The 15,292-nt window shown below is 48.2% G+C and overlaps 1 long non-coding RNA gene across 1 annotated transcript; it reads right to left on the reverse strand.

The window, feature by feature from the left end:
* Positions 1-6,180: 6,180 nt before the first annotated feature.
* LOC135977658 (uncharacterized) lies at positions 6,181-11,687 on the reverse strand. Its single transcript, XR_010595099.1, has 3 exons — positions 11,569-11,687; positions 7,921-8,039; positions 6,181-6,304 (listed from the first exon to the last, which is right to left on the reverse strand). It is a non-coding gene; the product is annotated as an uncharacterized LOC135977658 (long non-coding RNA).
* Positions 11,688-15,292: the final 3,605 nt, after the last annotated feature.

The raw sequence follows: 15,292 nt of genomic DNA on the forward strand, positions 1-15,292 counted from the left end.
AAACTTGGTGGGATAATACACATGATTGGAATGTTGGTGTGGATGGGTACAGCTTGCTCAGGAAGGATAGACAGGGGAAAAAGGGAGGAGGTGTTGCCTTGTATATTAAAAATGTACACACTTGGACTGAGGTAGAGATGGACATAGGAGACGGAAGTGTTGAGAGTCTCTGGGTTAGGCTAAAAGGGGTAAAAAACAAGGGAGATGTCATGCTAGGAGTCTACTACAGGCCACCTAACCAGGTGGAAGAGGTGGATGAGGCTTTTTTTAACCAACTAACAAACTCATCCAAAGCCCAAGATTTGGTGGTGATGGGGGACTTCAACTATCCGGCTATATGTTGGGAAAATAACACAGCGGGGCACAGTCTATCCAACAAATTCCTGGACTGCATTGAAGACAACTTTTTATTTCAGAAGGTTGAAAAAGCTACTGGGGGGAAGCTGTTCTAGACTTGATTTTAACAAATAGGGAGGAACTCGTTGAGAATTTGAAAGTAGAAGGCAGCCTGGGTGAAAGTGATCATGAAATCATAGAGTTTGCAATTCTAAGGAAGGGTAGAAGGGAGAACAGCAAAATAGAGACAATGGATTTCAGGAAGGCAGATTTTGGTAAGCTCAGAGAGCTGATAGGTAAGGTCCCATGGGAATCAAGACTGAGGGGAAAAACAACTGAGGAGAGTTGGCAGTTTTTCAAAGGGACACTATTAAGGGCCCAAAAGCAAGCTATTCCGCTGGTTAGGAAAGATAGAAAATGTGGCAAAAGACCACCTTGGCTTAACCATGAGATCTTGCATGATCTAAAAAATAAAAAGGAGTCATATAAAAAATGGAAACTGGGACAGATTACAAAGGATGAATATAGGCAAACAACACAGGAATGCAGGGGCAAGATTAGAAAGGCAAAGGCACAAAATGAGCTCAAACTAGCTACGGGAATAAAGGGAAACAAGAAGACTTTTTATCAATACATTAGAAGCAAGAGGAAGACCAAAGACAGGGTAGGCCCACTGCTTAGTGAAGAGGGAGAAACAGTAACAGGAAACTTGGAAATGGCGGAGATGCTTAATGACTTCTTTGTTTCGGTCTTCACCGAGAAGTCTGAAGGAATGCCTAACATAGTGAATGCTAATGGGAAGGGGGTAGGTTTAGCAGATAAAATAAAAAAAGAACAAGTTAAAAATCACTTAGAAAAGTTAGATGCCTGCAAGTCACCCGGGCCTGATGAAATGCATCCTAGAATACTCAAGGAGCTAATAGAGGAGGTATCTGAGCCTCCAGCTATTATCTTTGGAAAATCATGGGAGACGGGAGAGATTCCAGAAGACTGGAAAAGGGCAAATATAGTGCCCATCTATAAAAAGGGAAATAAAAACAACCCAGGAAACTACAGACCCCAGTGAGTTTAACTTCTGTGCCAGGGAAGATAATGGAGCAAGTAATTAAGGAAATCATCTGCAAACACTTGGAAGGTGGTAAGGTGATAGGGAACAGCCAGCATGGATTTGTGAAGAACAAATCATGTCAAACCAATCTGATAGCTTTCTTTGATAGGATAACGAGCCTTGTGGATAAGGGTGAGGCTGTGGATGTGGTATACCTAGACTTTAGTAAGGCATTTGATACGGTCTCGCATGATATTCTTATTGATAAACTAGGCAAATACAATTTAGATGGGGCTACTATAAGGTGGGTGCATAACTGGCTGGATAACCGTACTCAGAGAGTTGTTATTAATAGTTCCCAATCCTGCTGGAAAGCCATAACGAGTGGGGTATCGCAGGGGTCTGTTTTGGGACCGGCGCTGTTCAATATCTTCATCAACGACTTAGATATTGGCATAGAAAGTACGCTTATTAAGTTTGCGGATGATACCAAACTGGGAGGGATTGCAACTGCTTTGGAGGACAGGGTCATAATTCAAAATGATCTGGACAAATTGGAGAAATGGTCTGAGTTAAACAGGATGAAGTTTAACAAAGACAAATGCAAAGTGCTCCACTTAGGAAGGAACAATCAGTTTCACACATACAGAATGGGAAGAGACTGTCTAGGAAGGAGTACGGCAGAAAGGGATCTAGGGGTTATAGTGGACCACAAGCTAAATATGAGTCAACAGTGTGATGCTGTTGCAAAAAAAGCAAACCTGATTCTGGGATGTATTAACAGGTGTGTTGTGAGCAAGACACGAGAAGTCATTCTTCCGCTCTACTCTGCTCTGGTTAGGCCTCAGCTGGAGTATTGTGTCCAGTTCTGGGCACCGCATTTTAAAAAAGATGTGGAGAAATTGGAAAGGGTCCAGAGAAGAGCAACAAGAATGATTAAAGGTCTTGAGAACATGACCTATGAAGGAAGGCTGAAAGAATTGGCTTTGTTTAGTTTGGAAAAGAGAAGACTGAGAGGAGACATGATAGCAGTTTTCAGGTATTTAAAAGGGTGTCATAAGGAGGAGGGAGAAAACTTGTTCACCTTAGCCTCTAAGGATAGAACCAGAAGCAATGGGTTTAAAGTGCAGCAAGGGAGGTCTAGGTTGGACATTAGGAAAAAGTTCCTAACTGTCAGGGTGGTTAAACACTGGAATAAATTGCCGAGGGAGGTTGTGGAATCTCCATCTCTTGAGATATTTAAGAGTAGGTTAGATAAATGTCTATCAGGGATGGTCTAGATGGTATTTGGTCCTGCCATGCGGGCAGGGGACTGGACTCGATGACCTCTCGAGGTCCCTTCCAGTCCGATAATCTATGAATGTATGAAAAAAACACTGTTCTCCACCCCCACCCAGGTTGGCCAGGGAGGCGGCTCTAGCAGGGGGGGCAGGAGGGAGTCTGGCAGCAGTGAAGTGGGTTGCGGGGAAGTTGAGATCTTGCCCCAAGTCATCCCAGACACTAATGCTAAGCCACAGGATGGCAGCATCTAGTGTTAGTGGAGTCCAAACACTATTTCAACCCTACAGTTTTCGAGGAACAGGAGAAAGGACAAAAGAAGTAAGAGATGAAGAGAAAGGAAGGAGGGATGGAGGAAAAGGTAAAACAAATAGGACAAACCCTAATGTCCCCAGTGATTCTACGGCACAAAATCCAAGGGATGGAATAAAATTCTGCCATCTTAAAATACTGTTTTCCATGCCTAGAATTCAGCTGGCACCACGTGGATCAGACTGAGCAGCTGCCAAAACCTCTTGGAGGCTCTTACCTTCTAAACAGGGACGTCTGTTTTCTAGTAAAATCAGTAAAAGGAAAGGAGAAAACTCGAAAGAGGCTCCTGCACGCACTCACGTACGTGAACCCTAATACTCTCTCAGTCCTCAAAGAAAGACCCTGAGAAGGAGACTTGCTGAAGCAAAGCCACAGGGTCTCTGAGGTTTCCCTGGCCCTGTGCTCCTGTCCTGCCAGGCTGATGTCAGCATCTCTCTCTGAGGTCACCACCTCCCTAACACATTTGACCAATAAGCTGACATCCTGCAAAAGGCCTTTGTGATGTCACTGACACACCCAACCAAACCCTGAAGTGCTAATGTCCTGCTGCTGGCCTGACACTTTGAAGGTTTGAGGTTGTCATAACTATAAAGGGAAGGGTAACAGCTGTCCTGTGTACAGTACTATAAAATCCTCCTAGCCAGAGACTCCAAAATCCTTTTCCCTCTAAAGGGTTAAGAAGCTCAGGTAACCTGGCTGGCATCTGACCTAAAGGACCAATAAGGGGACAAGATACTTTCAAATCTTGGGGAGGGGAAGGCTTTTGTTTGTGTTCTTTGTTTGTGTGGGTGTTCGCCCTCGGGACTGAGAGGGACCAGACATCAATCCAGGTTCTCCACATCTTTCTAAACAAGTCTCTCCTATTTCAAACAGGGCGTGTTAGTTTTCCTTTGTTTTCTCAACTTGTAAATGTACCTTTTACTAGAGTGTTTATCTTTGTTTGCTGTACTTTGAACCTAAGACTAGAGGGGAGTCCTCTGAGCTCTTTAAGTTTGATTACCCTGTAAGGTAAATTTCCATACTGATTTTACAGAGATGATTTTTACCTTTTTCTTTAATTAAAAGCCTTATTTTTTAAGAACCTGATTGATTTTTCCTTGTTTTAAGATCCAAGGAGTTTGGATCTTGATTCACCAGGAGTTGGTGGGAGGAAGGAGGGGAATGGTTAATTTCTCCTTCTTTTAGATCCAAGGGGGTTGGATCTGTATTCACCAGGGAATTGCTGAAAGGTTTCTCAAGGCTACCCAGGGGAGGAAATTAGCCTTGGGATGGTGGTTAAGCTTAGAAGTTTTCATGCAGGCCCCTACATTTGTACCCTAAACTTCAAAGTGGGGATACAGCCTTGACACAGGTACTCTCTGTGGATCACCCCACTCAATGCGTCTTCATTCTAGGAAGCAAGCCGGCTAGACACTAAAACATCAGGGGCTGCTCCCAATGCTACACTCAGTGTTTCCAAAATTAGGAGACTTTATGGCCACAAGAGACCTTTAGAGCATCTCATCTAACCCCCTCCATATTATAGGCTTCCAGTATAGTACAATAGTTACTTTTTGGGCACACACATTCCAGAAAGGCATCTAGTCTTCATTAAATGACATCAAGAGATGGAGAATCCACCACTTTCCCATTTAGTGAGTGCCAGGGGGCTCCATTTCCCCTTCCACTAGCTCCCCATTTACAGTAAACCAAAGCAGTACCTGCAGCAGGGAGCGGGAGTTCCTGATGGCCTCAGAGGCACAACCCCTGCAGTGTCTCAGGCACCTGGCGCAAGTGATGGATGATGCGGAGCTGGTGCATAGCTTTGGCCGTGACGTCCTCCTGCTGCAAGGGAACGAGAACCTGTCAGAGACTCAAACGCCCCGAGGAATCAGGGGGAATTAAGGGCACCGGGAATCAGCAGTATTTCCACTCAGCACCTGCCCACCACAGAGGGATGAATTCACCTCCTGAACCCCAGAATGGAGTCTTATTGTCCTTTCTAGTAACCTCCAGTGCCAAATCCCCTCCTTGAAGGGTGAGCTGCTGCTACCTCCCTCTCAGTGCCCTTGACAGCTGTTCCACCACCAAACCACAGCTCAAGTTATCAGAACCCTCTTCTCCACCCCCACCCAGGTTGGCCAGGGAGGCGGCTCTAGCAGGGGTGGCAGGTGGGATTCTGCCAGCAGTGAAGTGGGTTGCGGGGAGGTTGAGATCTTGCCCCAAGTCATCCCAGACACCAATGCTAATCCACACGATGGCAGCATCTAGTGTCCGTGGAGTCCAAGCACTATTTCAACCACACAGGTTTGGATGAACTCCCCACAAAGGGAGGTGAAGAGCACCCCCAGCAACACACACACACACACACACACAAACCACTCCCGGTGGTGGGAGGGGAACAGGAGAAAGGACAAAAGAAGTAAGAGATGAAGAGAAAGGAAGGAGGGAGGGAGGAAAAGGTAAAACGAAAAGGACAAACACTAATGTCCCCAGTGATTCTACGGGACAAAATCACAGGGAGGGAATAAAATTCTGCCACCTTGAACTAGTGTTTTCCATGCCTAGAATTCAGCTGGCACCAGGTGGATCAGACTGAACAGGATACAAACCTCTCCGAGGCACTTACTTTCCTCACAGAGAGACCTCAAGGAGGAGACTTGCTGAAGCAAAGCCAGAGCGGTCTCTGAGCTTTCCCTGGCCCTCATGTCAGCATCTCTCTCTGATGTCAGCATCTCTCTCTGAGGTCACCACCTCCCTAACACATTTGACCAATAAGCTGACGTCCTGCAAAAGGCCTTTGTGATGTCACTGCCACACCCAACCAAACCCTGAAGTGCTAATGTCCTGGTGCTGGCCTGACACTTTGAAGGTTTGAGCTACTCTGTGTGGATCACCCCAGTCAATGCGTCTTCATTCTAGGAAGCAAGCCGGCTAGACAGTAAAACATCAGAGGCTGCTCCCAATGCTACACTCCGTGTTTCCAAAATTACTACACTTTATGGCCAGAAGAGACCTTTAGAGCATCTAATCTAAGCCCCTGCATATCATGGGCTTCCTGTATAGTACAATAGTTACTTTTTGGGCACAAACATTCCAGAAAGGTATCTAGTCTAAATTAAATGACATTAAGAGATGGAGAATCCATCACTTTCCCTTTTAGTGAGTGCCAGGGGATCCATTTCCCCTTCCACTAGCTCCCCATTTACAGTGAGCCAGAACAGTACCTGCAGCAGGGAGCGGGAGTTCCTGAAGGCCTCAGAGGCGCAGCCCCTGCAGTGTCTCAGGCACGTGGCGTAAGTGCAGGATGATGCGGAGCTGGTGCATCATTTTGGCCCTGACGTCCTCCTGCTGCAAGGGAACGAGAACCTGTCAGAGACTCAAAGGCCCCGAGGAATCAGGGGGAATTAAGGGAACCTGGAACCAGCAGTATTTCCACCCAGCACCTGCCCATCAATGAGAGATGAATTCACCTCCTGAACCCCAGAATGGAGTCTTCTTGTCCTTTCTAGAAACCTCCAGAGCTAACCCCCCTCCTTGTAGGGTGAGCTCCTGCTACCTCCTGCTCAGTGCCCTTCACAGACATTCCACCTCCAAACCACAGCTAAAGTCATCAGAACCCTCTTCTCCACCCCGACACAGGTTGTGCTGGGAGGCGGCTCTAACAGGGTGTGCAGGAGGGATTCTGACAGCAGTGAAGTGGGTTGCAGGGAGGTTGAGATCTTGACCCAAGTCATCCCAGACACTAATGCTAAGTCACACAATGGCAGCATCTACTGTCAGTGGGGTCCAAGCACTATTTCAACCCCACAGTTTTGGATCAACTCCCCACAAGGGGAGGTGAAGAGAACCAACAGCACCACACACACACACACACACACACACTCAACCCCACAGTTTTGGATCAACTCCCCACACCCACAAGGGGAGGTGAAGAGAACCAACAGCACCACACACACACACACACACACACACACACACACACACACACACACACACACACACACACACACACACACACCCACTCCTGGTGGTGTGAGGGGAACAAGAGAAAGGACAAAAGAATTAAGAGATGAAGAGAAAGGAAGGAGGGATGGAGGAAAAGGTAAAACGAAAAGGACAAACCCTAGTGTCCCCAGTGATTCCACGGGACAAAATTCCAGGGAGGGAAGAAAATTCTGCCACCTTAAACTACTGTTTTCCATGCCGAGAATTCAGCTGGCACCAGATGGATCAGACTGAGCAGGTTCCAAAACCTCTTGGAGGCTCTTACCTTCTAATTTTCAAGTAAAATCAGTAAAAGGAAAGGAGAAAACTCGAAAGAGGCTCCTGCTCGCACTTAAATACGTGAACCCTAATACTCTCTCAGTCCTCAAAAAGAAACCTCGAGAAGCAGACTTGCTGAAGCAAAGCCACAGGGGTCTCTGAGGTTTCCCTGGTCGTAAGCCCCTGTCCTCCCTGGCTGAAGACAGCATCTCTCTCTGAGGTCACCACCTCCCTAACACCTTTGACCAGTACGCTGAGGTCCTTAAAAAGCCTTTGTGATATCACTGCCACACCCAACCAAACCCTAAAGTGCTCATGTCCTGCTGCTTGCCTGACACTTTGAAGGTTTGAGCTACGCTCTGTGGATCACACCACAAAATTCGTCTTCATTCTAGGAAGCAAGCTAGCTAGACAGTAAAACATCAGAGGCTGCTCCCAATATTACACTCAGTGTTTCCAAAATTTGTAGACGTTATGGCCACAAGAGACCTTTAGAGCATCTCATCTAAGCCCCTGCATATCATAGGCCTCCTGTATAGTAGAATAGTTACTTTTTGGGCACACACATTCCAGAAAGGCATCTAGTCTTCATTCAATGACATCAAGAGATGGAGAATCCACCACTTTCCCTTTTAGTGAGTGCCAGGGGGCTCCATTTCGCCTTCCACTAGCTCGCCATTTACAGGGAGACAGAGCAGTACCTGCAGCAGGGAGCAGGAGATGCTGAAGGCCTCAGAGGCGCAGCCCCTGCAGTGTCTCAGGCACCTGGCGCAAGTGGCGGATAATGCGGGTGCATCACTTTGGCCGTGACGTCCTCCTCCTGCAAGGGAACGAGAACCTGTCAGAGACTCAAACGCCCCGAGGAATCAGGGGGAATTAAGGGCACCTGGAACCAGCAGTATTTCCACTCAGCACCTGCCCACCACTGAGGGATGAATTCACCTCCTGAACCCCAGAATGGAGTCTTCTTGTCCTTTCTAGTAACCTCCAGTGCCAACCCCCCTCCTTCTAGGGTGAGCTCCTGCTTCCTCCCACTCAGTGTTCTTGACAGCTGTTCCACCTCCAAACCAAACCTCAAGTTATCAGAACCCTCTTCTCCACCCCCAACCAGGTTGGGCATGGAGGCGGCTCTAGCGGGGGGGCCGGAAGGAATTCTGCCAGAAGTGAAGAGGTTGAGATCTTGCCCCAAGTCATCCCAGACACTAATGCTAAGACACAGGATGGCAGCATCTTGTGTCAGTGGAGTCCAAGCACTATTTCAACCCCACAGTTTTAGAGGAACTTCCCACAAGGAGAGCTGAAGAGAACCCCCAGCAATACACACACAGACACACACACACACCACTCCTGGTGGTGGGAGGGGAACAAGAGAAAGGACAAAAGAAGTAAGAGATGAAGAAAAAGGAAGGAGGGATGGAGGAAAAGGTAAAATGAAAAGGACAAACGCTAATATCCCTAGTGATTCTACGGGATAAAATCCAAGGGACGGAATAAAATTCTGCCACCTTGAACTAGTGTTTCCCATGCCTAGAATTCAGCTGGCACCAGATGGATCAGACTGTGGAGGTTCCAAAACCTCTTGGAGGCTCTTACCTTCTCAACAGGGAAGTCTGTTTTCATAGAATCATAGAATCATAGAATATCAGAGTTGGAAGGGACCTCAAGAAGTCATCTAGTCCAACCCCATGCTCAGAGCAGGACCAATTCCCAGCTAAATCATCCCAGCCAGGTCTTTGTCAAGCCGGGCCTTAAAAACCTCCAAGGAAGGAGACTCCATTTTTTTCCCCCATCTTATATGGAACCAATCACCAGAGACCCCAACCATCGAAAAATCCCCAAATGTGCTTTGTTGCTTCTAACTAATTTCTAGTAAAATCAGTAAAAGGAAAGGAGAAAACTCGAAAGAGGCTCCTGCTCACACTCACATACGTCAACCCTAATACTCTGTCAGTCCTCAAAGAGAGACCTCGAGAAGGAGACTTGCTGAAGCAAAACCACAGGGGTCTCTGAGGTTTCCCTGGCCCTGTGCTCCTGTCATGCCTGGCTCATGTCAGCATCTCTCTCTGAGGTCACCACCTCCCTAACACCTTTGAGCAATTCACCTCCTCAACCCCAGAATGGAGTCTTCTTGTCCTTTCTAGTAACCTCCAGTGCCAACCCCACTCCTTGTAGGATGAGCTCCTGCTACCTCCAGCTCAGTGCCCTTGACAGCTGTTCCACCTCCAAACCACAGCTCAAGTTATCAGAACCCTCTTCTCCACCCCCACCCAGGTTGGGCAGGGAGGCGGCTCTAGCAGGGGGGGCAGGTGGGATTCTGAAAGCAGAAAAGTGCGTTGCGGGGAGGTTGAGACCTTGCCCCAAGTCATCGCAGACAGTAATGTAAAGCCACAGGATGGGAGCATCTAGTGTCAGTGGAGTCCAAGCACTATTTCAACCTCACAGTATTGGATCAACTTTCCACAAGGGGAGGTGAAGAGCACCGCCAACAACACACACACACACACACACACACACACACACACACACACACACACACTCCTGGTGGTGGGAGGGGAACAGGAGAAAGGACAAAAGAAGTAAGTGATGAAGAGAAAGGAAGGGGGGATGGAGGAAAAGGTAAAACGAAAAGGACAAAACCTAATGTCCCCAGTGATTCCACGGGACAAAATCCCAGGGAGGGAATAAAATTCTGCCACCTTGAGCTAGTGTTTTTCATGCCTAGAATTCAGCTGGCACCAGGTGGATCAGACTGAAAAGGTTACAAACCTCTCCGAGGCTCTTAACTTCTTAACAGGGACGTCTGTTTTCTAGTAAAATCAGTAAAAGGAAAGGAGAAAACTCGAAAGAGGCTCCTGCACGCACTCACATACGTCAGCCCTAATACTCTCTCAGTCCTCAAAGAGAGACCTCGAGAAGGAGACTTGCTGAAGCAAAGCCACAGGGGTCTCTGAGGTTTCCCTGGCCCTGGGCCCCTGTCCTGCCTGGCTGATGTCAGCATCTCTCTCTGAGGTCACCACCTCCCTAACACATTTGACCAATAAGCTGACATCCTGCAAAAGGCCTTTGTGATGTCACTAACACACCCAACCAAACCCTCAAGTGCTAATTTCCTGCTGCTGGCCTGACACTTTGAAGGTTTGAGGTTGTCATAACTATAAAGGGAAGGTTAACAGCTGTCCTGTGTACAGTACTATAAAATCCCTCCTGGCCAGAGACTCCAAAATCCTTTTCCCTGTAAAGGGTTAAGAAGCTCAGGTAACCTGGCTGGCATCTGACCTAAAGGACCAATAAGGGGACAAGATACTTTCAAATCTTGGGGAGGGGAAGGCTTTTGTTTGTGTTCTTTGTTTGTGTGGGTGTTCGCCCTCGGGACTGAGAGGGACCAGACATCAATCCAGGTTCTCCACATCTTTCTAAACAAGTCTCTCCTATTTCAAACAAGGCGTGTTAGTTTTCCTTTGTTTTCTCAACTTGTAAATGTACCTTTTACTAGAGTGTTTATCTTTGTTTGCTGTACTTTGAACCTAAGACTAGAGGGGAGTCCTCTGAGCTCTTTAAGTTTGATTACCCTGTAAGGTTAATTTCCATACTGATCTTACACAGATGATTTTTACCTTTTTCTTTAATTAAAAGCCTTATTTTTAAGAACCTGATTGATTTATCCTTGTTTTAAGATCCAAGGAGTTTGGATCTTGATTCACCAGGAGTTGGTGGGAGGAAGGAGGGGGGATGGTTAATTTCTCCTTGTTTTAAGATCCAAGGGGGTTGGATCTGTATTCACCAGAAGTTGGTGGGAGGAAGGAGGGGGGATAGTTAATTTCTCCTTGTTTTAAGATCCAAGGGGTTTGGATCTGTATTCACCAGGGAATTGGTGAAAGGTTTCTCAAGGCTACCCAGGGGAGGAAATTAGCCTTGGGATGGTGGTTAAGCTTAGAAGTTTTCATGCAGGCCCCTACAATTGTACCCTAAACTTCAAAGTGGGGATACAGCCTTGACACAGGTACTCTCTGTGGATCACCCCACTCAATGCGTCTTCATTCTAGGAAGCAAGTCGGCTAGACAGTAAAACATCAGAGGCTGCTCCCAATACTACACTCAGTGTTTCCAAAAGTAGGAGACTTTCTGGCCACAAGAGACCTTTACAGCATCTCATCTAATCTCCTCCATATCATAGGCCTCCTGTATAGTACAATAGTTACTTTTTGGGCGCACACATTCCAGAAAGGCATCTAGTCTTCATTCAATGACATCAAGAGATGGAGAATCCACCACTTTCCCTTTTAGTGAGTGCCAGGGGGCTCCATTTCCCCTTCCACTAGCTCGCCATTTACAGGGAGACAGAGCAGTACCTGCAGCAGGGAGCGGGAGTTGCTGAAGGCCTCAGAGGCGCAGCCCCTGCAGTGTCTCAGGCACCTGGCGCAAGTGCCGGATGATGCGGGTGCATCACTTTGGCCGTGACGTCCTCCTCCTGCAAGGGAACGAGAACCTGTCAGAGACTCAAACGCCCCGAGGAATCAGGGGGAATTAAGGGCACCTGGAACCAGCAGTATTTAAACTGACTACCTGCCCACCACTGAGGGATGAATTCACCTCCTGAACCCCAGAATGGAGTCTTCTTGTCCTTTCTAGTAACCTCCAGTGCCAACGCACCACCCTGTAGGGTGAGCTCCTGCTACCTCCCCCTCAGTACCCTTGACAGCTGTTCTACCTCCAAACCACAGCTCAAGTTATCAGAACCCTCTTCTCCACCCCAACCCAGGTTGCGCAGGGAGGCGGCCCTAGCAGGGGGGGCAGGAAGGATTCTGCCAGCAGTGAAGTGGGTTGCGGGGAAGTTGAGATCTTGCCCCAAGTTGTCCCAGACACTAATGCTAAGCCACAGGATGGCAGCATCTAGTGTCAGTGGAGTCCAAGCACTATTTGAACCCGACAGTTTTGGATCAACTTCCCACAAGGGGAGGTGAAGAGTACCCCCAGCAACACACACACCACTCCTGGAGGTGGGAGGGGAACAAGAGAAAGGACAAAAGAAGTAAGAGATGAAGAGAAAGGAAGGAGGGATGGAGGAAAAGGTAAAACGAAAAGGACAAACCCTAGTGTCCCCAGTGATTCCACGGGACAAAATTCCAGGGAGGGAAGAAAATTCTGCCACCTTAAACTACTGTTTTCCATGCCGAGAATTCAGCTGGCACCAGATGGATCAGACTGAGCAGGTTCCAAAACCTCTTGGAGGCTCTTACCTTCTAATTTTCAAGTAAAATCAGTAAAAGGAAAGGAGAAAACTCGAAAGAGGCTCCTGCTCGCACTCACATACGTGAACCCTAACACTCTCTCAGTCCTCAAAAAGAAACCTCGAGAAGGAGACTTGCTGAAGCAAAGCCACAGGGCTCTCTGAGGTTTCCCTGGTTGTAAGCCCCTGTCCTCCCTGGCTGAAGACAGCATCTCTCTCTGAGGTCACCACCTCCCTAACACCTTTGACCAGTACGCTGAGGTCCTTGAAAAAGCCTTGGTGATATCACTGCCACACCCAACCAAACCCTAAAGTGCTCATGTCCTGCTGCTGGCCTGACACTTTGAAGGTTTGAGCTACGCTCTGTGGATCACACCACAAAATTCGTCTTCATTCTAGGAAGCAAGCTAGCTAGACAGTAAAACATCAGAGGCTGCTCCCAATACTACACTCAGTGTTTCCAAAGGTAGGAGACTTTCTGGCCAGAAGAGACCTTTACAGCATCTCATCTAACCCCCTCCATATCATAGGCTTCCAGTATAGTACAATAGTTACTTTTTGGGCACACACATTCCAGAAAGGCATCTAGTCTTCAATCAATGACATCAAGAGTTGGAGAATCCACCACTTTCCCTTTTAGTGAGTGCCAGGGGGCTCCATTTCCCCTTCCACTAGCTCCCCATTTACAGTGAGCCAGAGCAGTACCTGAAGTAGGGAGAGGGAGTTGCTAAGGCCTCAGAGGAACAGCCCCTGCAGTGTCTCAGGCACATGGCGTAAGTGCCGGATGATGCGGAGCTGGTGCATCCCTTTGGCCGTGACGTCCTCCTCCCGAGGAATCAGGGGCAATTAAGGACACCTGGAACCAGCAGTATTTACACCCAGCACCTGCCCACCACTGAGGGATGAATTCACCTCCTGAACCCCAGAATGGAGTCGTCTTCTCCTTTCTAGTAATCTCCAGTGCCAACCCCCGTCCTTGTAGGGTGAGCTCCTGCTACCTCCCCCTCAGTGCCCTTGACAGCTGTTCCACCTCCAAACCACAGCTCAAGTTATCAGAACCCTCTTCTCCACCCCCACCCAGGTTGGGCAGGGAGGCGGCTCTAGCAGGGGGGGCAGGTGGGATTCTGGCAGCAGTGAAGTGGGTTGCGGGGAGGTTGAGATCTTGCCCCAAGTCATCCCAGACACTAATGCTAAACCACACGATGGCAGCATCTAGTGTCAGTGGAGTCCAAGCACTATTTCAACCATACAGTTTTGGATCAACTCCCAACAAGGGGAGGTGAAGAACACCCCCAGCAATACACACACACACACACACACACACACACACACACACACACACACACCACTCCTGGTAGTGGGAGGGGAACAAGAGAAAGGACAAAAGAAGTAAGAGATAAAGAGAAAGGAAGGAGGGATGGAGGAAAAGGTAAAACAAAAAGGACAAACCCTAATGTCCCCAGTGATTCTACGGCACAAAATCCCAGGTGGGCTATAAAATTCTGCCACTTTGAACTAGTGTTTTCCATGCCTAGAATTCAGCTGGCACCAGATGGATCAGACTGCAGACTGAGCAGGTTAAAAACCTCTCCAAGGTTCTTACCTTCTCAACAGGCACGTCTGTTTTCTAGTAAAATCAATAAAAGGAGAAACTCGAAAGAGGTTCCTCCTCGCACTCACATACTTGAACCCTAATACTCTCTGTGTCCTAAAAAGGGAGACCTCGAGAAGGAGACTTGCTAAAGCAAAGCCAAAGGGGTCTCTGAGGTTTCCCTGGCCCTGCGCTCCTGTCCTGCCTGGCTCATGTCAGCATCTCTCTCTCAGGTAACCACCTCCCTAACACCTTTGACCCATAGGCTGAGGTCCAGGATAAGGCCTTTGTGATATCACTGCCACACCCAACCAAACCCTAAAGTGCTAATGTCCTGCTACTGGCCTGACACTTTGAAGGTTTGAGCTACTCTCTGTGGATCACCCCACTCAATGCATCCTCATTCTAGGAAGCAAGCGGGCTAGACAGTAAAACATCAGAGGCTGCTCCCAATGCTACACTCAGTGTTTCCAAAATTAGTAGACTTTATGGTCATAAGAGACCTTTAGAGCATCTAATCTAACCCGCTGCATATCATAGGCTTACTGTATAGTACAATAGTTACTCTTTGGGCACACACATTCCAGAAAGGCATCTAGTCTTCATTCAATGACATCAAGAGATGGAGAATCCACCACTTTCCCTTTTAGTGAGGGCCAGGGGGCTCCATTTCCCCTTCCACTAGCTCCCCATTTACAGTGAGCCAGAGCAGTACCTGCAGCAGGGAGCGGGAGTTGCTGAAGGCCTCAGAGGAACAGCCCCTGCAGTGTCTCAGGCACCTGGCGCAAGTGCCGCATGATGCGGAGCTGGTGCATCACTTTGGCCGTGACGTCCTCCTGCTGCAAGGGAACGAGAACCTGTCAGAGACTCAAAGGTCCCGAGGAATTAGGGGGAATTAAGGGCACCTGGAACCAGCAGTATTTCCACCCACCACCTGCCCACCGCTGAGGGATGAATTCACCTCCTGAACCCCAGAATGGAGTCTTCTTGTCCTTTCTAGTATCCTCCAGTGCCAACCCCCCTCCTCGTAGGATTAGCTCCTGCTACCTCCCCCTCAGTGTTCTTCACAGCTGTTCCACCTCCAAACCAAACCTCAAGTTATCAGAACCCTCTTCTGCACCCCCACCCAGGTTGGGCATCGAGGCGGCTCTAGCGGGGGGGTAGGAGGGATTCTGCCAGAAGTGAAGTGGGTTGAGGGGAGGTTGAGATCTTGCCCCAAGTCATCCCAGACACTAATGCTAAGCCACAGGATGGC

The sequence above is a fragment of the Chrysemys picta genome, unplaced genomic scaffold (assembly GCF_011386835.1).
Source record: "Chrysemys picta bellii isolate R12L10 unplaced genomic scaffold, ASM1138683v2 scaf8, whole genome shotgun sequence".
Taxonomy (NCBI): domain Eukaryota; kingdom Metazoa; phylum Chordata; order Testudines; family Emydidae; genus Chrysemys; species Chrysemys picta.